Source organism: Sturnus vulgaris, chromosome W (assembly GCF_052056855.1).
Source record: "Sturnus vulgaris isolate bStuVul1 chromosome W, bStuVul1.hap1, whole genome shotgun sequence".
NCBI lineage: Eukaryota > Metazoa > Chordata > Aves > Passeriformes > Sturnidae > Sturnus > Sturnus vulgaris.
The window spans coordinates 63004300-63030920 of record NC_142282.1 but is presented as its reverse complement, the minus strand read 5'-3'; the positions used below and the strand labels follow the sequence as shown (position 1 = coordinate 63030920).

The following is a 26621-nucleotide window of genomic DNA, read 5'->3' as shown; positions in this document are numbered from 1 at the left end:
TTAGAAGAGGAGTTGGTTTGGGGTTTTTGGGGGTTTTTTTATTGGACTGTATTTTTTTTGGAAGCCTTTTCATCATCCAAATAATAGACCACGGGAAAAATGGAGGGAAGTAGAAGAGGGAAAAGCTTTGCAAAGCATGAGCCTTTAAAGGCTTGATTTCATACTAGTAATAAATATATTAATTCTTTGGTCTTTTACCTTCTCCTCCCTTTTCTTTCTCAAAAGAAAACCTGAGCAAGCCATGACTATGCAAGGCATCTTTGAGTTATTTTCTGAGAGAGTGTATTGGGTCTGGCTGGGATGGAGTTAACTTTTCTCATGGTGCTGTGCTTTCTATTTGTAGCTAGAATGGTATCCCTGACTCAGGGATGTTTTGGCTACTGCTAAGCAGTGCTCACACACCATCAAGGCTGTCTCTCCAACCTTGCCCTGCCCCCAAAGGCTGATAGGCTGGGGAAGGGATTGGGAGGGGACAGAGCCAAGCCAGCTGACCCAAAGTGACCAAAGGGATCTTCCATACCAGATGATGTAATTACCAGCATTAAGAGTGAAAAGGAAGGGAGGGGGGCATTCTTTATTAAGATGTTTGTCTTCTGAAGGAACTGCTATGTGTAGTAAAACACTACTTCCAAGGAAGTGGCTGGACATCACCTTCTCATGGGAAGTAGAGAATGAATCCTTTTGTTTCCTTTACTTCTGCATGCAGCCTTTGCTTTTCTTCATTAAACTGCCTTTATCTCAACTCAGAAGTTTCACCATCTTATTTTCTCCCCATCCAGCAGAGGAAGGGAAGTGAGAGAGTGGCTTGGTCGGCACCTGGCTGCCAGTGAAGGCCAACCCACCACAGAGGCTGTTGGAGTCTGTGCATGATTTAGAACTGTTATAAATGAGAGACAAAAGTCTCGATATTCAGCAAAATTTAGATTGCTTTATTTGATATAGAAAGAACAAGCAGCGCGCTGAGGAACGTGAGGGGTCACTGCCCACTCCACGCTCCACCGAACCTTGGTTTGCAGCCTCTTCTTATACTGTCGTTTCTCGTTGTAATCAATAATTTTTGGCTTTTTGTTGTCATAAGCAGTGGTGGTTGTATAAACATCCTTACACAAATGCACAAAGCCTTCGGGTGATAATCAGTCACAGATAGCCATCTGGTCCTTGTAGATAACCACCAGAGAAGATCTGGAAGTCTGGTCTTTGAGATAGGCAGCATTGATCAGACAAAAGCAGGAAGGGCTATTGGGAAGTCTGATTTTGCAAGCTGGTAGCCGATAAAACTTATTTGGAAAACATAACATAATATAATATAATGTAACATACTACAACATATTATAACATAACAAGGTGATTTTAAACAGAATGATTTTATCATATAATTTCCTTTATCTAGTGCCCATGCTTCACTTCAGAGCTTAGTATTCTGGTTTATACAAACCCCAATGCTTTTGTGATTAACACAAATCTTTTATCAATTATCACAGAACTGTAACAGAAAAAGCTTCTGTCTGGTGAGCGGTTTGATTTCTTTAGACTTGCTTCCATTTGGCTGGACATCCAGCAAGGTTTACTATTCTTCAGTTATTAGCTATAGAGTAGAATAGTTCAGTTAGAAGGAACCTACAACACTCATCTAGTCCAACTGCCTGACCACTTCAGGACTGTCAAAAAATTAAAGCATGTTCTTAAGGGCTTTGTCCAAATGCCTCTTAAACACTGACAGACATGGGGCATTGACCACCTCTCTGGGAGGCCTGTTCTAGTGTTTGACAACTCTCTTGGCAATTAAGTGCCTTTTAATGTCAAGTCTGAACCAGGTGCACTTTGAACCATTCCCACACATCTTGTCACTGGATACCAAACAGAAGAGCTCAGCACCTGTCTCTGCTTCCTCTGCTTCCCCTCCTCAGGAAGTTGTAGAGAGTCATGAGCTCACCCCTCAGCCTCCTTTTCTCCAAGCTAGATAAACCCAGAGCCCTCAACAGCTCCTCATAGGACATTCAGCCTTTTCACCAACTTTGTTGTCCTCCTTTGGATGCATGCAAGTACCTTCACATCCTTTTAGAATTATACAGCCCAGAACTGCACACAGTACTCAAGGGGAGGCTAAAGCACTGCTAGATACAGAGGCAATAATCACCTCTTTTGACCAGCTGGTTATACTGCATTTAATGCACCCCAGAACATGGTTTGCCCTCTTGGCTGCCAATTGGGCCTGCTGTCAATCAGCATCCCCAGATCCCTTTCTGCAGGGCTGCTCTCCAGCCATTTGTCTCCCAGTTTATACTTGTGCCTGGTGTTTCTCTGTCCCAGGTGCAGAAGCCGGCATTTGCTCTTGTTAAATTTCATGCCACTGATGATTTCCCAATGCTCCAGTCTATCTAGATCCCCCTTCAAGGCCTTTGGTCCTTGGAAAGAGTCACCAGCACACTTGCTAATGGTGCATTCAACTCCTGTATCCAGATAATTGATAAATATATTTAACAGAACTGGGCTTAGAATTGAGCTCTGAGGAACGCTGCTGGTGACCAGTCACCAGCCATATGTAGCCCCATTCACTACAGCCATTTGAGCCCTGCCCTTCAGCCAGTTCTTCACTCAGTCCTGTGTGTACCTGCTCATACCACAGTTGGACAACTTGTCCAGAAAGATGCTGCAAGGGTCAATATCCAAATCCTTCCAAAAAACAGAAAAACTGCATTTACCACCTTCCTTTCATTCTACTAGGCAGGTGACTTTATTGTAGAAGGATATCAGATTAGATCGACAGGACTTTCCTTTTGTGAACCAATGTTAACTGTGCCTGGTGATTGCATTGTCCTTTAAATGTCTTTCAATAGCACCCAGTATGATATTTTCCATAATTTTTCCAGGTACTGGGGTTAGCTTAACAGGTCTGTAGTTTCCTGGGTCTTCCCTCAAGCCTTTTTTGTAAATTGGAATGCTGGCTAGCTTCTAGTCAGCAGAGACCTCCCCAGACTCCAAAGACCTTTGGTCAGGGTCCTGCTGATCAAGAGGGGTTCTGCTGTAACATCTACTAGCTCTTTTAGTACTTTGGGATGAATCCAATCTGGCCCAAAGGACTTATGAACACTCAACTGATACAGCTGGTATCTTACATTTTCAGTGTGCTCAAATGGAAAGTCACTGTTCCTGCAGTTGTGGTCCTCCAACTCAGAGGACTGGACAGCCCAAGATCTATGAATATTATTAAAGACTTATCATTAAATGTATTCACTCTCAAATTGTAAAATAAGGCAGTGGCTAGACCAAAGATGTGGTAAGATTCCAAATAAACTAGGCTGGCCCAACCAGCTTGAAGATTAGCCTAATCCTTCCAGATATCAATTTGGCCACAGTGATACATGTGTTTATAACCCAGTAACTTGTTTCTTGTTGAATGAAGGTAACATCCTAAGGAAGCAACAGTTAGTTATAATATCATCTTAAAGTACCAGTTAGGAATATTAAAGAATAAAGGGTTTCCAGTCTAGGACCATTACTGTGATTTTGCACTTAAAAATATATAATTTTTTAGGTCATATCAGGAGGAGAATCTTCACAGAAGTTGAGTACAGAGCACTTTCAGATAGAACATTAAATATAACATTTATAAAGAAATATAACCCCATTTATTAATATCTTTTGTGTGGGATGCATCACAAGCTGATTCGTTATATACCCTGCACCAGCACCAATCCCATGAGAGATTGTATGAGGTGTCTCAGCCCTGCCTTGGAACCACCCCTCTGTCCAGCTCTGCTGCTCAAAGGTGGCCTCTGAGCACTTCCATTCCAGAATGGCTACAAGACAGTGCTGTGGCTGTTTATCTCATCACCAGGGGAAACTTCACTCCCCTTATAGAGAGTCCTTCTGTCTCTGGCATTCCTACTTCCAGACAGTTCAACCCCTTCTGCAGTAGGGCCTTCTTGCCCTCCATGGCAGATCATTTCTTGGTCACAGATTATCAGTGCCAAGCAGTTACAATTTGACTTTCCCCTTCAATTGCTATAATAATCTCAAGCATTTCTGTTTAGAATAAAATCTTAGTAACTTTAAGCTTTTCTTTGTAGGTAGAGTGATTTACAGTACAGTGGGTTTGAGTTAACTGATGTCAAGTAAAATGTGTTTACCTGTGAGGAAAGGGTGTCCATTCCCCTTAGAAGGGAGTCTCCTATTACAACTACCTTTCTCTTAACAGATGAGGTTGTGATGCAGGGGGTTGATTGTGCTGCCTTAGGTAGTCCCTCTATCCCAGAAGGACCTTTGCCCACCTCATCAGTTGTCTGGCCTTCTAGTTCCAGAGCATCCTACCTGTTGTAGAAGGTACCTGTCCTACTTGTCATCATTGAGTTTTCAGGACGAAGAACCTTCCTCCTAATATGGGCTTCCAGCCTTCATCTTTAACAGACCCTTGACTAACTACTTGACAGCGTTCCAAGTCCACCTGCATCTCCACTACAATGGAGTTTCAAGACTCCTGAGACTATAGCATCTCTGAGAATAAACTATCAATCCCTCACTTTCTTTAATACCACATAGCACATTCACTTCCTCCTGTAGTTCCTTAACCTAGCAACACAGATCATCGACAACAGCACACCACATGCAAAAGGAATGACTGGCAGGCCCAGCCTCAAGCACTAGTCTCTTTGCTGCATCTATTGGCTGCTCGGCGAGGAGCCCTTCCTGCCTGTAGCGTTCCCTGAGACTTCACCCTAGTTCCCGACTTGCTCAGATGTTAGGAAGAAGCCTCTGGGATCCACTACATGGACGTGAATAAAAGATAACAAAAGAGGCTCTTTCCCACCTGGGGAGAATCGGAGGTTTATTTCTTGTGGGCCTCCAGGAGCGAAAAGAGGGCAAAGTCAGGGGGCACAGGTCTTTTCTGGGGTCTGTAAGGGGGCGGGGGGAAATTGGATCTCGGCCAACTCCGCATGGCCAGAGGGGAGAGGGACCAGACTGCAGGACACTACAGGGGTCACGGAATCTACCATTTTCAATACATCTAGTGAGTTACAACACCTGCCCATACAAACTACCCTGGTATGTCACACCCCAATCGCCGGCCTTAATCACTAATACTTCCCGGAGCCGTTTAAATCTCCCGTGCTGCTCCTGGCAACGCCCCTTCCTCGCCTGATTGGCTCGTGAGGACTTTCAGGTCCTGACGGGTCTCGAGGCTGCTGCTCGGGTATCCCTGAGCTCGGGAACCTCCCAGTACAGCTCGATTTAACCGTCGCCCCCGGGCTTACATCAGTCGCTGCAGCTGCTGCTACCTCACCAATTTCCTCCCACTCCCACCTTCTTCCCAAGCTTAACTACACTCCCGACTCTTCTACTTCCCTGAGAGGCTCTGGGGGAGGAGGAATGGGAACTGCGGTCAGTTCATTATGTGTTGTGTCTGCCACTCCTTCCTTCCTCCCTTATGCTTTTCCCCTGCTCCAGCGTGGGGTCCCTACCTCAGGATACAGTCCTTCAGGAAGTTCTTCAACGTAGGTCCTTCCCATGAGTTGCAGTTCTTCACAAGCTGGTCTAGCACAGATCCTTTCCACAGGATGCAGTCCTTCAGAAACAGACTGCTCCAACGTGAGTCCTCTAGAGGGTCAAAAGTTCTGCCAGAAAACCTGCTTCTCTGTGGACTTAAAATATGGACTTCTGTGGATGAGTGCACAAATAATGTCTATAATAATGTTTATATCTGAGTTGCAATAAGATATTACCCTATTTTTTAAATAGTCTCGAACGGTGGTGGTAACTTTATTTTTTTTTCCTAGTAAAAGAACATATGGTGTGTTTCAGCATAATTAGAATGCATTTTTTCCCACAGCACTAAATTCAACTCAGTGAGTATAGGCCTAATTGTAGTAGTTCCCCCATTTCTCTGTTAGGAGCATACCTTCCTTTTACATATGTGTATCCTAATTTCTGTAACTTGCATGTGTAAAGAACCAACTAGTCCTATATAATCACTCATTACAAGATAAATGACCATGCTGTGTAGCATTATTTGCAACTGTGAATAATAGCTATAGGGGACAAGAAGGATTCTGCTCAATGCTGAGTTTTCCTGATGCTTTTTAAACGATGCATTTATCTGTTCTACATTTTGCGAAGTATCTTCCCCAGATATGCAGTTATAATTCAGCAATATCGTGTATACTTCTGCATTAGTAAATACCTAGTAACTATAATTGTGGCCTGAGTATTCAATTTTGGTTAAAAAAAACCCCTCTGTATACTTGTTGATTTTATCACAGCCTCCAAATTTGGATCACAGACATCATGTGAGAAATATTTTTGTCCTTTAATGAGCGCACCTGCAGCTCCAAATAGAATATTATATTGCCTATGACTGACAAGGGATTTCTCAGAAACATTTGGAAAAGGATAGTGATGATCACTGCACATAAGGGGTTGGCTGCAGCTGAAACAATTCAGAATGTAAGGAATAGAGCAGTATTAGGGTTACTTATAATAGGAAGACTGCAGATCTATATTATACCTGTTTATTCTAAGCTCTTTCAAGGAGAGGAAGTAGAAAAGTAGGTGAAAACAGGATTAAGTACCAGTATAATGGCAGCTTTAAAAAATATTACTAGATGTGTTGGAGTACATGTTAGATACAAATGTAGATTAAGCTTAATTGCCACCACATTTATCAGCACATAAATGCTGATTTATATATGTACAAACACAAAGCTATATGCGTGTACATCTGTATATAAAGACAACTCCTTGTTGTTCATAAAAAATCTTAATAAATTAAAATTTGTTGGTTTACTGAGATTATAAATTTAAAAATTTTAAAATATAAAGGGGAAGCAATGCAAAATCTGCATTTAAAAATGCAGCAAAATATAAAGTAGCATATATGTTATGAGAACTGTTTTTAATTTTGGCATAAGACATTGCTCAGTTTCCACAGCTGTGAAAATACTTTGTTGCCTTAAGGGAGAAGTATGAATCTTAAGTAACTACCATTAAGTACATTGCTATGAAATACCTGAATGGGGATATCATAGATACCTAGATAATTTATTTTTAGGCTTTGAATTCTTTTGGTTTTTAGATTTTTAGTTTCCGTGTTTCTCACAATAAGATTTTTCAGAGTTGTCAGAATTCACAGCACTATGCAAGAAAATCAGCCAACTCTCAGCTCAAGGGAGTATGGGCTTTGGACTGGGTGTTCAATTACAGTAGAGTTTAGCTAATGAGTGCAAAACTGCAGTGGTTAGAATGTTATCTTGGTTTAAAGGACATATGTTTGCCAAGGAAAGTGGGAACCTTCCTGGAATGGAAAGACAACCCCTCCCCCCAAATTATTGTAACTTCAAAATTACAAGGCTTCTAGGCAAAAATGTAGGAAAAGGAATAACAGTTCTTTCCTAGCAAATATATATATATATAACAAAACAAACAACAAAACAATAACAGAAGTTTCCCACCCATTAAGTAGTTTCCCCTTTGGTGTAGTTATGAACAAAACCGGCTGGGGCGCTTGTGTGAATCATTAAAAAAACCGGTATAATCACAGACAAAGACCCTCTAACTAATTAAAGTTAGAAAGTGGTATGTTTATTCACCGGCGGGCGGCACGGGAGTCACCTCCGAAAGGCGTGACCGCACCGAACAGGGTTCTTTGCCATCTATTTAGTCCCCAAGATCTTACATACAATACATATGCATAACCCCAGCACCTCCCATCCCCACCCCATATTAAAATGAGCCCATTAGTCCTTCACGCGTGCACAGTTCTTCTCTTGAATTGGGTCGGTGGTCTCGAAATGGGTCAGTGGTCTTGAAGGATGAAGTCAGGAGAGTCTTCATCAGGTCTTGGTGACCCTCTGGCACGATCCAAGGCCCCATGCTTCATGGTTAACGGTTTACCTATTTTATGTTCTTCTGTATGTAAATTTATAATAGCAGATAATTATACCAATTAGCTCTAGCCTAAGCATCTAGTAATTATTAACCTACCATTTACTTACCTAACTTACATCTTGGTCATGGAAACTACTTCTACTCTTAGCAAAAATTCTAACTTTTTAAAACCATGATTCATTCCCTACTCTTTCTTCAAAGTTAGTAAATTCTTTTACTAATAACAATGCTTTGGTTACTTTTCATGCTTTGACAGTTTTGGTAGGGAAAGTTTTTGGCCACCCTGAAAAGGTACCTATTAATACCAATAGGTATTGGTATCCCCCTCTCCTGGGTAGTTCTGAAAAATCAATTTGCTATTGTTGCCCAGGCCTGTAGCCTTTTTCAATTTGTCCAGGCTTTAGTTTAAGAAGATTCTTGGGATTAGTTTGGAGGCAAGGCTACGCTGGCGAGTCACCTGAATTATTGCACCTTGCAAGTTTCTGGCCATGATTTGATCTTTCAAATAATTGTACAGAGCATCAATTCCCCAATGTGTTTTCTCATGTTCCTTTTTCACTAATAACCATAACATGTAAGAGGGGATCACAAGCCTTCCTTTTCCTTTGGAATAGCCCACCCCTCTTGGTTATAACTCCCGTTTTCTTCTCTAATGAGCTTTTTGTCCCTTTTATTGTATCTTGGCTTACCTTCCATAGAAATTTGCCCATCTAGAATTAAAGCTGCCTCAATTGTTTTAATAATTACCTTGCCTTTAGCTGTTTCTTTTGCCTTTCTGTCCACCAGCTCATTTCCTTTTTCCAATTCAGAGCTCACTTTTTGGTGTATACATGTTGATTTCTTTTCTTTTAGCTAGCTCTAAGGCCTGGGTTAAAGTGATTATTTCAGCCTTCTGTGCAGAGGTGTTTGTTGGCAATGGTCCAGACTCTATCACCTCTCTATTGTGGTAACCGCGTACCCAGCATATCTTTTTCCACTGATGATGTAGATGCTCCCATCAGTGAACCAAGTTGCAGCGTCCTCGAGAGGGGTGTCCTTCAGATCTGGGTGACTGGAGTAAGTGGCTTCAGTGGTCTCCAGGCAGTCATGGATCACTGGTTCTCCCATACTCCCGCTGAGGAAAGAAGCTGCATTGACAGTGTTAGTTACCACAATTTCAACATCATCTTGTTCTACTAGTATGGCCTGGTACTTTAGAAATCTTTGTGGGGAAAGCCAATGTCTTCCTTTCACCTCCAGTACTGCAGACACTGTGTGGGATACTAGCATGGTCATCTTCTGGCCTAGGGTGAATTTGTGTGCCTCTTGAATGTTCAGTGCTACTGCTGCAACAGCTCTGAGGCACCCTGGCCACCCCTTGGCTGCTGTGTCCTGCTGTTTGGAGAGGTAGGTGACTGCCCTCCGGTACAGGCCCAGGTCTTGTGCTAGTATTCCCAGAGCAATCCCCTGCTTTTCGTGAGAAAACGGGAAGAATGGTTTACTCACATCTGGAAGTCCCAGGGCTGGAGCTGACATGAGAGCCTTCTTTAGTTGGTCAAAGGCTCATGTTGCTTCTTTCATCCACTGGAGATCTCTGCTTCCTTTCATAATCAAGGTATATAGGGGTTTGACTAACAGCCCATAATTGTAAATCCACAGTCTGCACCACCCTGTCATGCCCAAGAAGGTTCTCAGTTCTTTCACTGTCCGGGGTTTTGGGGTCTGGCATATTGTTTCCTTGCAATCCCGTCCCAAGGTTCTTTGTCCAGCACTAATCTCATAGCCCGGATAGACAACTGTTCGTCTCACCATCTGGGCTTTCTTCTGGGATACTCGATACCCCTGTAGACCCCAAAAAATTTAGGAGGCTTACCGTCCACTCCATACATGCTTCTTGAGTCTTAGTAGCTATCAGGAGGTCCTCCACATACTGTAACAGCTGTCCTTCTCTTGATGGAGCTTCCCAGGATTCTAGATCTTTTGCCAGCTCTTCTCCAAATATGGTAGGGGAGTTCTTGAACCCCTGGGGTAGTACACATCATGTGAGCTGAGTTTTATGTCCAGTTTTGGGATTTTCCCATTCAAATGCAAAAATTTTCTGGCTGGTTTCATGGAGAGGAAGGCAAAAGAAAGCATCCTTTAAATCTAAAACAATAAACCAGGTTAGTTTGGATGTTAAACGAGTTAACAAGGTGTAGGGGTTGGGAAACACTGGGTATAAATCTTCAGTTATCTTATTAACAGTTCTTAAATCTTGTACTAACCTGTATGATCCATCGGGCTTTTTTTAAGGGCAAAATAGGAGTATTAAAATCAGATTGACATTTTTTAGTAGTCCTATTTGCAAAAAGTTCTTAATTACTGGACTAATCCCTTCCCTACTTTCCTTTTTTAAGGGGTATTGTCTAATTTTAAATGGTTGTTTTCCTTCTTTAAGCCGGATTTGTACTGGTAGAGCATTCTTTGCTCTCCCTGGTATATTGGAGGCCCACACCCCAGGGAGCAGCTGATCTATTATTTTCTTAATAATTTCTTCTTTGTTTTCAGCCACAATATCTTTGGTTATTAGCATTAAATTTAACAGTTCCACGTATTGCTGATCATTTAACCTCCAAACTAATTTCCCCATTTTTGAATATTATTTTTGCTTTTAATAGTTCCAATAGATTCTTACCCAAAAGTGCTAATGGAGCATTGGGCATATATAAAAACCTGTGAATTCCCCATTGTTTCCCAAACTTATATTTCAATGGGCTACAAAAATAAGCCCTTTCAGATTGGCCAGTTGCCCCCTTTACCATGACATAATCATCTGTTATTGGTATTAAGGCTTTATTTAACATCAAATATGTTGCTCCTTTGTCTATCAAAACTTTATTTATTATTTTTTTTCTTTGTTCCCTACTTTTATTATAACCAGAGGGTCTCCTAGGGTAAGATCCTCTGCTCCATTCCTCTTTTCAATCTCCTCTTCTTTGATCATCACCTTTTCTTCCTTCTGGATACTGGAGTTGAAATAGAAATTGCTTTAACTAGAGTGGGGGATGGAACATAGGCTGGAGTCTGGATAGAAGAAGAAATCTCAGGAGGTGGAATGGGACTGGAGTGGGGGATGGGACATAGAAATTTCAGGAGGTGGAATGAGGGAATAGGAGCTGAAGTAACTCGAGCTGGCTTTTTTTCAGAAGTAGAAGGTAAAGCGGGAGTTGAGGTTAATAACCATCTCAAATTTGCTTCCCCTCTCACCCCGCTTTGCCTTTTAGCGGGTGGTTCAAACAAATTCCCCAATTCTTATTCCAGAGGGTTAGCTGGATACACCTTATCAGGGTGTGTGCAGCGTTGGTTTATGGAGCATGTACTACAACATTATTTTAACTTAGCCTCGTTGTCTTTTCTAAGACCAATACCAAGGGGTCAGAGGGGGCTCCGAGTCCACAATCTTTCTGCCACTCAAGGTGATTCAGGAGAAAAAAAACCCAAAAAACCAAAACAGTCAGAGTAAGTCACCTCCTCCCATTTCTGTGTCTCAAAAATAACATAAGCTGTAACAAAGTTTCATAATGTAAATATCCAACTGAGGGCCACCTGGCTCCCCCCTCAAGTTTATAAAGTGGCCACCATTGTGTACAAAACTTTACAAGGTCTTTTGGTTCTCTGAGTCTCCATACCCCACTAGCTCCTTCCAATGTGCCAAAACGCACCCCAAAGGACTAGTTTTAGGGATCTCTTTACTCTGGTTAGTTCCCATCATCCCTCCTTAACAAAACTGGTACTCTGCTTTAATTCTTATTATCTTGTCTATTGCTTCTTGTCCTGCCTTTCACTCAGCAAGTGAAAAGTCAGTCCTTTCCTAGACTTTTTCTTACAACCCACAGCTCAGGTACTAAATGTAACTTTCCACTTATCAGCTCGATCAAGGAGCTGTTGTTTACATTTACTGTGCTGGTTAGCAGAAGAACGATAGTAATAGCACCCAGGCACAAGGCCAACCTCTAGATGCACCAAAAACTGCAGGAAAATTCTTACAAATACAAGCTATTTCATCCACTCTTTCTTAACTTTCTAAATTTTCCACAGCTTGTTGCTCCCAATCCAAAGCCACAAGTCCTCCAGCAGATGTCCGATGTAAACTTTTAAAATATGTTTTCTTATTTCTCCTATCTGTCCACTAGTTTACTGAATTCACAAACTCCTATGGGTCAAGCCCAAACCACTGAGGTAAAGGAATTCTTTCTATTCATCTGGTTAGATTGGATCCTTAAACTGACACTGCTCTTATTCTGATTTCAACAATCTACAAACACAGCCTCTGTACTTAAAATCATAACTAAACTCTTGTCAAGGACTTTTTCCTTCCCAAACTGGTCCTGTCTTTTGTCTTCCATTTACTTCACTAGTATTCATGTCTCATTTCCTAATAAACTCTTTCACTCAGGCTGTGCTTCCCTTATAACTTTTTGCACAAGTCAAAAGGCACTATTGCCTCAGAAATACAGTTATAGTGAATACTGTCTTTGGTAACCAGAGCACACACACCACAGTCACGGCAGGGAGGGAGTTTTTAAGGATTTCATGCACCCCACTTGCTTCGTTTTTCCCCGGCCGTTTCAGTCGCCCAAGAACGGAAGCACGGGTCCAAACTCCCACTCACTTTGTGCTAATAGCACGTCTCAACAAGCTCTCTCTCAACCACTCTCACAATCAGGACACATTCACACAGTTCAGCAACCATACACCAGGATTTTTCCTTTACAAGTGCTAGCCCCACAATGCTAGCAAACAAAGCCCTCTACGGCATAACAAATGGCAAAATCTACTGCCAGCAACTACAGACCGAGCCCTTTCGGCTCGGTATAACAAGATTCTCTGCTGGCAACCAAGTACAACCAAATACCAAACAAGTCTTGCAAGCACACAGAGGCATAAGTTGTGCGTGGGACGTCTCCCACGACTTACCAACGGCCTTACCTGACCACGCGTACACCTTACAGGTCACAACTTAAATTGTTTCAATTTTTAAACATACCCTTTTGTCCGGAGTTTTGGAAGTCAGGAGTCCTTGTCTGCTGCTGGATGAACAGTTCGGGCGGCGGAGCCCTCTCTTCCAGGAATATCCCGGGGGCGCCCCGAGGGGTCCACTACCCGGACTGGTCTCACAGCCGAGCAGAGCCTCCTCCTGGCCTGGCTCGCCAAATGAATCATTAAAAAAACCCAGTATAATCACGGACAAAGACCCTCTAACTAATTAAAGTTAGAAAGTGGTATGTTTATTCACCGGCGGGCGGCACGGGAGTCACCTCCGAAAGGCGTGACCGCACCGAACAGGGTTCTTTGCCATCTATTTAGTCCCCAAGATCTTACATACAATACATATGCATAACCCCAGCACCTCCCATCCCCACCCCATATTAAAATGAGCCCATTAGTCCTTCACGCGTGCACAGTTCTTCTCTTGAATTGGGTCGGTGGTCTCGAAATGGGTCAGTGGTCTTGAAGGATGAAGTCAGGAGAGTCTTCATCAGGTCTTGGTGACCCTCTGGCACGATCCAAGGCCCCATGCTTCATGGTTAACGGTTTACCTATTTTATGTTCTTCTGTATGTAAATTTATAATAGCAGATAATTATACCAATTAGCTCTAGCCTAAGCATCTAGTAATTATTAACCTACCATTTACCTACCTAGCTTACATCTTGGTCATGGAAACTACTTCTACTCTTAGCAAAAATTCTAACTTTTTAAAACCATGATTCAGGTGGCGCCAGTGACGCAGCAGCTGCAGTAACTTACTTGCTGCCGGCAGAGGGCGTTAGCAGGCTCCGGCAAGGCAGAAGGCTGCTTACTCGGGGCCAGCAGGGGGCACTCCGATGCAAGAACGGGACCTCACCAGGTGGTGATGGCGACTCAGATGAGAGAGGGGGGAAAGGATGACTCCCCCAGGCAACAACGCAAGCGGCGATCGATCTTCGGCACCGCTAACGGCAGCCGGTACGCGCTGGGAAGGGAGGCAGGGCCTGCAGAAAAGAGATCCGGCAGGAGCTGCTTTCGGCTTCAGGGGGAAGACTGCTCTGGGGGAGGTGGGGGGAAAGGGACGACTTCCCCCAGGCACTCACGTTGTACGGAAAATCACGCTATGAAAAGCCAGCGTCCATAAAGGAGACAAAAGAGTCCTTCAACTTTATTCAAATAAAGGAAGAGAGGCCACTGGGGCACACGCCTGCGGGTTCGAAGGTCGCAGCCTCCTTTTATCTTAAACTCCCGGCCCGCATGTTGCCCTTGTGAGATGTTGCATAGTGATTCGTGAGAGGAATGTTGAATTTGTCTTTACAAATGAGTTGTGGATCAGCCTGTAGATAAGGCTAGCACTGAGAGATAAAAGAAACAATGGGATGGATTCCACTGATTGATGAATGGAAAGAGATATTTGCCTTTACAAACAAACTGTAGGGCTGCTGATAAATGAAATTGGATATCGAAAGATGAAAGAAGCAACGGGGGGAAAACTATGAATTCTATAAGAATTAAAAATTAAAAGGGAGGGTTATACATTAGAGGGGAATTTCAGGTATCAGGCGTTCCGGGAAGTCTGTGCCTCTCAAGTACCTAAGCCAATGGGGAAAGAGAGAGGGAAATGCGGCCGGGAAAATAGGATAAAAAGGAGGCTGCGTCCTCCGAAAATTTGAGAGATCCCAGGGGAATGTCCCATGGCCTCTCCCTTTATTCGAATAAAGCAAAAAGGACTCCTCTGTCTCCTTTTTGGACATAAACCTCTGGTGTTTGTGGATTAATTTTCCTGACAATTTGGGGGCTCGTCCGGGATCTTTCCACCGTCCGGGGCGGCGGGCGGCGAGCGGAGCTGAAGGCGCCTCACCCAGTTTGGGTGATCAGCTCCCCTTGGTGCCGGCCGGCACCGGGCGATTGATTGGGTTCCCGAGACTGTCCAGGAGACAGACGAGTGGCGGACCAGGGGGGTCCGTGAAGAGTCCGCAGGGAAGGACTACTGAAAATCTCACCGGTGAGTAAAATGGGATCTTCGGGGAGCAAACCTGGGAGGGCACCCATGGAGGGTAGCACAGGTAAACCTGAGAGGGCACCCATGGAGGGTAGCACAGGTAAAACGGGGCATCCAGAGCGAAGGGGCCCCGGCAAATGGGATGATGATCCCATAATACCCCCGGAGAGTCCCTTGGGGTGAATGCTGAGGTCTTGGGACAGATTGTATATTCACCCAGAAGTAACTATGGAAATTATGGTAAAATATTGTTATTTTGTGTGGCCAGAGTATAAGCTGGCAAGGGGACTTATATGGCCACCTTATGGAACAGATAAAATTCGTTTGTGTAGAATTTTGTGGAGGTATCTAGAGGAGAATTGGAAAGGATGGATTGAAAGGGAATGTGGATTAATATGGGTCAGACAAGAAACAAGAGAAATTTATGTGTTAAGAAAAAAAGGAGAAGAGGAAAAAGAGGAGGAAGAGGAAAGTGGTGAGGATTGGGATGTTTTTCAGCACCTTCCCCCGTCTTGTCCTCCAGTGTTGCCAGCTGCAGGTCGTCTGTATCCTCAACTTTCAGAGCAAGGGGATCAGGAAAATGTTATTCCTACAGCCCCACCTGAGAAGGATAATGGTGTAGGGGGAGGGGAGCAGCATGTTGTATCACCCCCCAGAACTAGAAGAGGAACTCAGTTTAGGGCATCAGAAGCCCCCCAAGAGACAGGGGTACACCAGATGCCACTCCGTCAAGTTCCTTTGGGGGGTCAAGGGGGAGGATTTGGGTTTGTAATTGTACCACTCACTACCCAGGATATAAGAGGGTTGAAAAAAGAATTACCCCCATATTTGGATGATCCCATAGGGGTGGGGGAAAAGATAGAGGAATATTTGGGAAATGCGGATTATACATGGAAGGATTGGGATTTTCTTTTGGGAATTTTGTTTGGGTCATCAGAGAAACGAATGATTTTGCAGAAAGCTCGGCAGCTGTGGGAGGATGAACACCCACAAGCAGCAGGGGGGGCTGGACCCAATGCACCTACGGTGGATGATGCCATCCCCCAGGCAGACCCCCAGTGGGACCCAAATAACCAGGCCAGTCTGGCTCGCCTTTTCGATTACTGTGCTTATTTGATCAGGGCAATCAAGTCTGCGGCTCCCAGAACTAACAACATAGCTAAGGCTATGTCGTTAGAACAGGAGAAACAGGAAAGCCCTCATTGGTTGGAGAGGATTAGGGATGCCTTGAGGAAGCACGGGGGGATGGATCCTGAAGGGCCAGCCTTCAACACATTGCTTGAGGTGCAATTTGTTACTAAGGCCTGGCCTGATATAAGGAAAGGGGTACAAAAAGATAAAAAGTGGCAAAATAAGCCTCTAAAGGAATTGGTTAGAAAACCGCAGCAGATATGTGTAAGAAGGGATGAGGAAAAGGCAGAAGCTAAAGCAAAGATGATGGCAGAGTTTTTGCAGCCCCAGAGGAATAAACCGCAGGGTCCAAGGGGTCCCCAGGGACAGAGGGGACGGGGTCGGCCACAAGGAAGGGGCAGAGGGATTCCCTCCTCGGCAGGGGACAGCCGACCCAAACAGCTGCTGGGGAAGAACCAGTGTGCTGTCTGCAGGGCAGAAGGGCATTGGAAAAACGAGTGTCCGCAGAAACAACTGGACCCTCAGGAGGAGGAAGTCCAGAGAATAATAGAAATGGATTGTTAGGGGTGTCAGGGGCTCCTATTATACCAAAGACCCACCACTCAAGAGCCCTTGATAACTTTTAAGGTGGGTCCGGATCGAGAGGAGGTGTGTTTTCTGGTAGACACGGGGGCCTCTCGGTCCAACTTAAATTTTATACCTAAGGGGGGGAAATTGTCAAAAAGATCCTTGGTTATTCAAGGAGTAAGCGGGAAGGATGAGCGAGTGCATTTTATTCAACCGCTGTTAATAGATGTGGGGGACAGATTTGAACTGCATGAATTCTTGTTTGTTCCTAATTGTGATTGTAATTTACTGGGAAGAGATTTGATGGCTAGAATGGGAATGCAAATTAGCATTGTAAGAAGTGACACGGAGTCCGAAACTGTAATATCTTTGTGTAAAATGTCTGAAAAGGCTTATGCTAAAATAAATCCAGAAGTATGGGCAGCTCCAGGGAAATATGGGAAACTGGACATAGAGCCTCTCCAAATTACTTTGAAGCAACCAGGACAAGTGGTGTCTAAAAAGCAATACCCTCTTTCAAGGGAGGGAAAGAAGGGGTTACAGCCTGTTATTGAGTCCCTGCTAAAAGCAGGTCTTTTAGAGCCGTGTATGTCTCCCTATAACACTCCTATCCTGCCGGTTAAGAAACCAGATGGAACCTACAGAATGGTGCAGGATTTAAGAATAATAAATGAGATTGTCAAACCAAGGCATCCCACAGTTCCAGATCCATACACAATCCTAAATCAAATCCCTTCTTCACATCAGTATTATTCTGTACTGGATTTGAAGGATGCTTTCTGGGGGTGTCCAATCACAGAAGATAGTAAACAGTATTTTGCTTTTGAGTGGGAACAGGAGGAAGGAGGGAAAATGATAAAACAACAATTGACGTGGACAGTACTCCCTCAAGGATATACAGAGTCACCAGTTCTGTTTGGGCAAGCTTTGCAGAAAATATTAAGAGAGTTTACTCCACCCTTAGGAGTCAAGTTGTTGCAGTATGTAGATGATTTGCTCTTATCAGGGGAACAGGAAAAGGTGGTTGAAGAGGCTACTGTAAAGCTGCTTAATTTTCTTGCAAAAAAGGGACTTAGAGTATCCAAAAAGAAAGCACAGTTGGTAGAAAAGAAGGTCAAATATTTGGGACACATTCTGTCCGAAGGGTTATGGTGTATTGATCCAGAAAGGATACAAGGGATTTTACAGGTACCATTACCCCAGACTAAAAAGAAGTTACGGCAGTTTTTAGGGTTGGTGGGGTACTGTAGAGCATGGATCGAGGATTTTTCTGTGGTGGCCAGACCTTTATATAACTTTTTAACTCAAAACAGTCCTAATGTCGTGGTATGGACACCAGAAGGAGAAAAAAATCTTTAAGAAATTAAAAGACAAATTGGCTAAGGCCCCAGTCTTGGCTCTTCCAGACGCAGAAAAAGAATTTCAGCTATATGTGGATGTCAAACAGGGTCATGCTAAAGGAATTTTGGTACAAGAGCATGGGGGAACACGGAGGCCTGTTGCCTGTTTTTCTAAGTTGTTAGACCCGGTGCCAGAGGCTGGCCCCATTGTCTGCAGTACTTTGCAGCCACAGCTCTGATGGTGGCTGAGGCCCGAAAGCTGACAAGGGGAGGGTATCTCATTGTTAGAGTCCCACATCAGATTAAAGCTTTGTTAACTGAGAGAGCCTCTAAGTGGATGACGAGTGCTCGATTATTACAGTATGAATCTTGTTTAATGGAACAGGGGGATTTAGAATTTAAAGGTGGGGAAATTTTTAATCCAGCCTCTTATTTAAATGGCCCTGGAGAAAAGGGGGGCCAGGAAGAAATCCATGATTGTATCCAGGTTATAGACCTCCAGACACGGGCTACAGAAGATTTACGGGATATTCCCTGGCCTGAGGGAGAGAATGTGTTCATTGATGGTTCCTCCAAGGTGGTAGAAGGGAAACGATTTACAGGATACTCTATCGTGAATGGGAAGCAATTAAGGGAAGGGGGGAGGTTACCACACACCTGATCAGCTCAGACAGCAGAGCTGTACGGGCTTGTGAGAGCCTGTGAATTATACCAGGACAAGACAGTAAATATCTTTACTGATTCTAAATATGCATATGGGGTAATACATGCATTTAGAAAACTATGGGAAGAAAAAGGTTTATTAAGCTGCAGAGGAAAGACATTAGCTCACGAGAACTTAATCTCTCGCCTATTGGAGGCAGTGAATTTACCAAAAAAGGTGGCGATAATCCACATTAAGGGGCATCAGGCAGGATGGTCAGAGAAGGCAATAGGAAACCGACTGGCTGATGAAGAAGCTCGGAAAGCTGCATTGTTGCCAGAAGTCTCTAAGATCCTGCCTTTGCTCCCAGTAACTGCACCGCTGCCAGAGAAACTCTCTTTTCCACCAGAGGAACTTGAGATAATTAAAAAAAGTGGGGCAGAGAAAAGAGAAAATAATTGGTTTACAAGGGATGGTAAGCAGTGGATACCAAAAGCTCTAGCCCTACAATTGTTAAAACAACTTCATGAAGGGAGTCATTGGGGCTCCCGAGGACTGGCAGAAGCCTTCCTCAAAATGAACACTGCTGTTGGTCTCTTTAGCCTGGCAAAGCGAGCCACTGAAGGCTGTTTGACTTGTGCTAAAACCAACAACAAAGTTACAAAGAAACTGGCCAGGGGAGGGAGGCGTTGGGCAGTACGTCCCTTCCAGAGATGCCGGGTGGATTTTACTGAAATGCCTCGAGTGGCAAGATTTAAATATCTTCTGGTAATAGTATGTCAATTAACCGGGTGGCCAGAAGCATTTCCAACTGTGTCAGCAACTACAGGATCAGTTGTTAAAATATTTTTGGAACAAAAAAATTCCAAGATAAGGGATGGTGGAAGCGATAGATTCAGATAGGGAAACTCATTTTACAGGAAAAATTCTTCAAGGAGTTATGACTGCTTTAGGAATACGGTGGAACCTCCATACCCCCTGGCACCCACAAAGTTCGGGCCAGGTTGAGAGGATGAATGGAGAAATAAAGAAACATCTCCTAAAGCTGGTAATAGAAACTAAGATGCCGTAGGTACGGCTCCTGCCTCCGGCTTTAGCAAGGATAAGAGCCAGACCCAGGGAAGATATTCAATTATCTCCCTTTGAATTGATCTTTGGAATTCCTTACCCTTGTAATTCTCAGCCGAGTGGGGGGATAAAGATAAGTGATGTGTATTTAAAACAATATATGGCTCGGATACTGTCTCTTGTGAAATCTCTTTGACAGGAAGCTCAGCTGGCACAAACCTTGCCTTTGGACTTTTGCTGTTCACAACATCCAACCGGGAGACTGGGTCCTAGTTAAGGAGTGGGAAGAAGCACCACTGGTGGCGAAGTGGCATGGACCTTTCCAGGTGTTACTGACCACTGGAATAGCCGTCAAGACAGCTAAACACGGCTGGACCCATCACACTCGGGCCAAGGTCTCTGCAGCCCCAGAGATTTGGACATCTCAACTGGAGGAGAAGGACGGGAAGCCGCGACTGACACTCCACAGGAGTGGACTGGAGCAGCAGCCAGTGCGTCGACATCGGGGGAAGCCTCGTGTGCCCACCCACAGACTGCCTGCTGAAATAGTCTGTGTGGGCATCCCTCCTCTCAGATCTCCAGTCACTGGGGGCCAACCCTTGCTGTCATTGTTTTCTTTATGTTAAGCTGTTTCTGTGCCTTCACTCGCCACAAGTGGTGTGAAAGACAACGTGAAAGTAAAAATTAAGTTAGGAAATTAGATTACACAATCAGAATGTTTCTCTTAATAATGTTACCTTTATATTATCAGTTAGGTTGGGGCCAAGAATGGGAAAATAATTGTTTTGACCTTAGGAGAAAAAGTAGCAAAAACCTTTATGGGAATGGGACATGTTTTCTTGGCTACCTGGTGGACTATAGGTTAAACAATTACTTTTTTCCTCTTATGTGCTGTAGCAACTCTAATCTTTTTACCATGCACGATCCCTTGCTTAGTACAACTTATTCAAAATGTGATCAAAGGGATGCAGGTAATAGCCACGCCTACTAATCCAGAAATGGTTACAAAAGGGTAGAAATTGATGTCACTCCAAATAATTACAAAACCAAAAAAAAAAAAAAAAAAAAAAAAAAAGACTCAGGAACAAAAAATTAAGTAAATGATAGCTAAAGTTTGTAAAGACAATTATTAAAAATAAAAGAGGAGGGATTGAGAGGAATGTTGAATTTGTCTTTACAAATGAGTTGTGGATCAGCCTGTAGATAAGGCTAGCACTGAGAGATAAAAGAAACAATGGGATGGATTCCACTGATTGATGAATGGAAAGAGATAGTTGCCTTTACAAACAAACTGTAGGGCTGCTGATAAATGAAATTGGATATCGAAAGATGAAAGAAGCAACGGGGGGAAAACTATGAATTCTATAAGAATTAAAAATTAAAAGGGAGGGTTATACATTAGAGGGGAATTTCAGGTATCAGGCGTTCCGGGAAGTCTGTGCCTCTCAAGTACCTAAGACAATGGGGAAAGAGAGAGGGAAATGCGGCCGGGAAAATAGGATAAAAAGGAGGCTGCGTCCTCCGAAAATTTGAGAGATCCCAGGGGAATGTCCCATGGCCTCTCCCTTTATTCGAATAAAGCAAAAAGGACTCCTCTGTCTCCTTTTTGGACATAAACCTCTGGTGTTTGTGGATTAATTTTCCTGACATTCGTGTCATTATGGAAATACACCATGGGGTAAAGCATGGACATAAGACAAAATAAAATATATTTCATTATATTTGTTAAAATCACTTTACTGTGAATTGCTAACTTTTTGCTGTTATGTATTTTTTGCCTCTATAATTATGAATTGTATCCACTTTTTATGTATGAGGAAAATGCGGGCTTGTGCAAACATGAACAGGCTTGTCACTGCTGTTACCTGCTTGCTAAGAGTGTAATCTGAGAAGATATTCGAGCCTTGTCCAGACCTGGTGGGGGCTTGTAGCCACTGCTGCTTGAGTGCTAGCCAACATGTTCGGGCTTGCTCGGACTTGTACCCCAGTACAGTAGGCATGACACGGCCCAAGAAACTGACTATAAAAAGGGCAGTGACCAGAGGTAAGACGGACGTGTTGGTGGAGCGCGGACCCCCCCCCCCCCCCCCACCGTCCCCAGTGCTGCTTGCCCGTTTCTTATAAACGAATTAATAAATAGCCTTATTGATTGACCTACCCGATTGTGGTGAGTAATTTATAACACTCTCTTCCTTTCCCCATTGGCTGAGGTACTAGGAAGGTATAGCCTTCCCGAACTGCCTGCCACATATTCCCCCCTTGAACCTGTTATTTTACCCCAAAGTTCAGAAACTCAAGCCTGTGCAGACCCACTTGTCTATTTCAGGAGCCGAGTTGTCTGGGCTCTGCAACAAACCTGCTGCCCGAAGTCAGTAGAGACATTAAGACCTATTTCAAAGACGTTAACACACCTTCACCCATCGAATTGTTTGTGACGACATTAGCACACATCTTCCTTCTCGACGTGGACTGTGCTGGTCTCCCGAGTCAATGGCCCAGCCTGGACTCACTCTCTCTTGCAAGCCATGGGCTTACAAGCAGGCGTCAGGGGGAGCCCCACAGCAGTGTTGAAACCGCTGTGCAAGTAAAGTTCAAAGCCAAAACCCCACAACCGTCGCCACTCCCAACCGGGAAAAAGAACTGCCTCCCGCTTTCTCCCCCCCCAGCTAAGAACTGTTAAACCCCCGCTCCCCTCCCCAAGCCATTACAGTGATCTGTCAGTGATCGGCTACACCTTTTGTTCACTCAATCACCTACCATTTACCTCCAGGGCGTTCCCCTCTCCTTCCCCCAGCGCCTTTTCAAATGGAAAAAAAAATTCATTGAGAAAACGTAACCAAAACAAATAAATCCCAATTTAAATAATTAGGATAAATAACGTCTAATATGACATCAGGATCTTCTGGTATAGCGGCATAGTCAATGTGGGTTTAGGTACTTTAATAGTAGAACGTATACCACAGGTAACCCCTGACCGAATGGCTGCTGTGAGAAGATATCTTAATAGCTAGCAATGTGATGCCTTACAGAAAAAGGCTACTATGCCTAAGCCCCCTGGTGGCAGATAATATTGGAAATATTGGACACTGCATTAATAGAAAAAGTCTGGAATACCATGACTAGGAAGATCAGATGCAAAATGACCTTTAACACATTTGATTCACAAAGAAGCAGCTGATGTTTTGTAAAATAATTTGGGCTTTGGAACTGACTGTCCCTTACTTTGATATTTTTACAGTTTACTTGAGCTATAGAGGGTAATATAACTCAGATGCCTCAATTCAGTAAAAGCTCCAGAGGGAGGAATGAGCTCCCTAGGTCTGGGGCTGCAGGCAGTGCCTGGTGCAGGTGAAAGTGATGTCCTCATCTGCAGGGAGGTTGTGCTGGCCAAGAACCTGCATTACCAACTTAAGGAGATAAGTGAACAGACTGATAAAAAGATAATAATAAAGACAAGATTTTCACAGAAACCCTGCTGTAGCAATGTATCTGAACAGTCTAGGCCATAATCTGTGTCAAGTGCACCAGCCAAACTATATTTAGCTGTTTTTCTACATATTTAGCTGTTCTTCTATATTTCTTAGCTTAGACCATTGTTTATAACAGGTGCACTGGATGAGTCATTTTTAGGTGCTTTTCTGCAGTCTATCAAACTTCCTGGAAATCTTTGTTATAAATTTACTCACCACAATCGGGTAGATCAATCAATAAGGCAATTTATTAATTCATTGATAAGGAACGGGCAAGTAGCGCTGGAGACACGGGGAGTCTGTGCTCCACCAACACGTCCGTCCTACCCCTGGTCACTGCCCCTTTTATAGGCAGTTTCTGGTGGGGTCGTGTCGTGCTTACTGTGCTGGGGTACAAGCCCGAGCAAGCCCGAACACATTGGCTACCATTCAGGTAGCAGTAGCTACAAGCCCCCACCAGGTCTGGACAAGGATCGAACATGTTGTCAGGTTACACTCTTAGGAAGCAGGTAACAGCAGTGACAAGTCTGTTCATGTCCATACAAGCCCGCGCTTCCTTGTACATAAAAAGTGGATACAACTTATAATTATAGTGATTGTGACAATTGATAAAAGATTCGTGTTAATCACAAAAGCATTGGGGTTTGCATAAACCAGAATACTAAGCTCTGAAGTGAAGCATGGACACTAGATAAAGGAAATTATATGATTAAATAATTCTGTTTAAAATCACCTTGTTATATTATGTTGTATTATGTTATATTACATTATGTTATATTATGTTGTGTTTTTCAAATAAGTTGTATCGGCTACCAGCTTGCGAAATCGGACTTCCCAAAAAGCCCTTCCTGCCTTTGTCTAATCAATACTGCCTATCCCAAAAACCAGACTCCCAGAACTTCTCTGGTGGTTATCTACAAGGACTGGATGGCTATCTGTGACTAATTATCACCCAAAGGTTTTGTGAATTTGTCAACAACGAGAACCCACAGTATAAGAAGAGGCTGCAAACCAAGGTTCGGTGGAGCGTGGAGTGGGCGGTGACCCCTCACGTTCCCCAGCGCGCTGCTTGCTCTTTCTATATCAAATAAAGCAATCTAAATTTTGCTGAATATCGAGACTTTTGTCTCTCATTTATACCAGTGACAAAATAAAAAAAAATAAAAATACATAAAACAAAAGGCAAACAATTTACAGCAAAATGATTTAAACAAGTACAATGAAATCATTAGATTTTCCTGTGTCTCATTTCCATGCTTTACTTTGGATTCAGTATTCTTGTTTATATTGATCCCATGGTGCATTTTCATAATGACACGAATCACTATGTAACATCTTACATCTTCAAGGCTACTGAAACATAAATTGTGCTAAATTGGGAGAGAAGAAGCTGAAAAACAGAATACCAAGATTAGAAGACCCAAGATAAAGGTGGGCTCTAATGCTTGGGACTGCAACCAGTCATCTTACCTGCAAGGCTCGTGCAAGGCGCATGGACAAGATAGAGGCACCAATCAAAAAATGTGTGATCACGTGAACAGTAGTTTTAGAATGTATAAGTAGGGTTAAAAGTAAACTATAAATCGGCTTCTGCATAATCATATTGATTTACTGTCCAGAAGTCCTTCGTTCCTGCACCCTGCAGAGGCCAAAGCCTGAACCTCCAACTGCACAAAACCAGAGATAGCCAGAGATTGTGTTCAACTGTGGGACAAATAGAGACATAGAGAGGGCTGGAAGCAGTTGACTTCTAGTAACAGGAGGATGACTCCCATTCTGGCAGCAGATCTGGAATTGCAGACTAGTCTCAGTACCCTGATAGCAGGTGAGGGGCAGAAAGCCCTGTCTGGAGAAGCATCAGTATCATCTGAGTCTGAATCCTGCAGGAGCACCAGGAGGAAGTAGTGAGTGATAGTGGGTGATTCCATGAATCAGGGGACAGAGACCATCTGTTGATGTAACTTGCTGTCTAGGGAGGTTTGCTGTTTGCTAACGACTTATATCTGGAATGTTGTGAAGAGACAGACAAGGCTTTTCCAGTCCTTGGACTATTCCTCCCTGCTGTTCATCCCTGTGAATAACAACAATACAAGCAAGGGAGACCTTGAACATATCGAGTGATTTCATGGCTCTGGGGAATGAGGGTGAAGGGCATGAGGGCCCAGGTTGCATTTCATCTATACTATGGGTAAAGGGGGAAGGCTTGGAGAAGAGCTGATGGACCCTGCAAGTCAACACCTGGTTGCACAGCTGTTTTGGGGTTTGGCTTTTATGACCTACTTTGTGGACTGAGAACTGCTAGGAAGAGATGGTGTTGGAAATTATATAAAGTTTAAAAATTGTAATGTAACTTTAGTCAGATTTGCTCGTCTTTGCTCCAATGGAAGGGAATTGAAGTTTCTTTTCAGGGGACTGGTCCACTAGGCGAGGTCTGATGAGCTTAATATCCCAATAGACTGGGAGTAGCACAGAAGATACACAAAAGATAACGACTATCAATGATCATTACGGAACATCAACTCCAAACATGACCCCTGGCATGGTCAAAGACACCTGGTCTGGGAAAAGAGAGAGAAGAACAACGACCTAATTAGCATTGGAGGTGAAGAAATTCCTATCCAATAGGACACCAAATACTAGGAACTGCCCAACTTGGGACCAATGAACATTGAATCAATGAATTTCTATGGATTTTGGCTGTATAAAATATGTGGAAAATCTAGTAAAACTTGTGTGTGATGGAATGATTTTCTCTGCAGAACCTAGGCTATGTGTGGATCAAATTATTTCTGTTGCACATTCTGTCCAGAACAACATCCTGACCAGAAAAAAATAATGCCTTGATTCTCTAACACTAAAAATGTCTTTGGAAAGTTTTTGTTTTTCCCCCCACAGTTATGGTGACAATGGGATCCACATAGCAAAATGGTGCAAAGCATTTTTGTCAGCAGGCTGGCCAACCTGGTGAGGAGAGCTTTAAACTAAGAATGCTTTAACAACGTAGAGGTGTCATGCACGGAATGGGAGCTACAGACAAAGTTTATAAGAGAAGACCTCCTGTTGAGTCACGAGGTGCAGAAAGGATCTCCTTGCTTTCTAAACTCCTTCTCAGAGAGGAGTCTGGGTGCAGCTGGATCGAATCTGCACTGGGTGATTCACTGGGTTCCCAAGACTGTCCAGGAGACAAATGAGTGGCAGACCAGGGAGGGTCTATGAAGAGTCCACAAGAAAAGACCACTGAAAATCTCACTGGTGAGTAAAATGGGATCCTTGGGGAGTAAACCTGGGAGAGCACACATGGAGGGCAGCACAGGTAAAACAGGGCACCCACAGAATCACATAGAATCACAGAATCACTAGGTTGGAAGAGACCTTCAAGATCGAGTCCAACCCATGCCCTAACACCTCAATTAGACCATGGCACCAAGTGCCACATCCAGCCTTTTTTTAAATGCATCCAGGGATGGTGACTCCACCACCTCCCAGGGCAGACACTTCCTGTACTTTATCACTCTTTCCATAAAAAACTTT

The 26621-nt window shown here is 43.6% G+C and overlaps 3 long non-coding RNA genes across 4 annotated transcripts in view; 2 read left to right on the top strand and 1 right to left on the bottom strand.

Moving 5' to 3' along the window:
- The window catches only part of LOC148220270 (uncharacterized), a 42360-nt gene that overhangs the window by 2826 nt on the left and 12913 nt on the right, over positions 1-26621 (top strand). The gene's annotated exons all lie outside the window — the stretch shown is intronic.
- The window catches only part of LOC148220269 (uncharacterized), a 33481-nt gene continuing 14413 nt past the window's right edge, over positions 7554-26621 (bottom strand). The window contains exons 1-3 of one of the 2 annotated variants that reach the window (XR_015799137.1): positions 13650-13784; positions 12887-13454; positions 7554-7902 (exon numbers count right to left, since the gene is read on the bottom strand). This is a non-coding gene — a long non-coding RNA (uncharacterized LOC148220269). Of the gene's footprint in view, positions 7903-12886; positions 13455-13649; positions 13785-26621 lie in introns of those variants that run through there. The other variant, XR_015799138.1, reaches the window with a different exon arrangement.
- Positions 13735-25818, top strand: LOC148220271 (uncharacterized). Its single transcript, XR_015799139.1, has 2 exons — positions 13735-13847; positions 19820-25818. It is a non-coding gene; the product is annotated as an uncharacterized LOC148220271 (long non-coding RNA).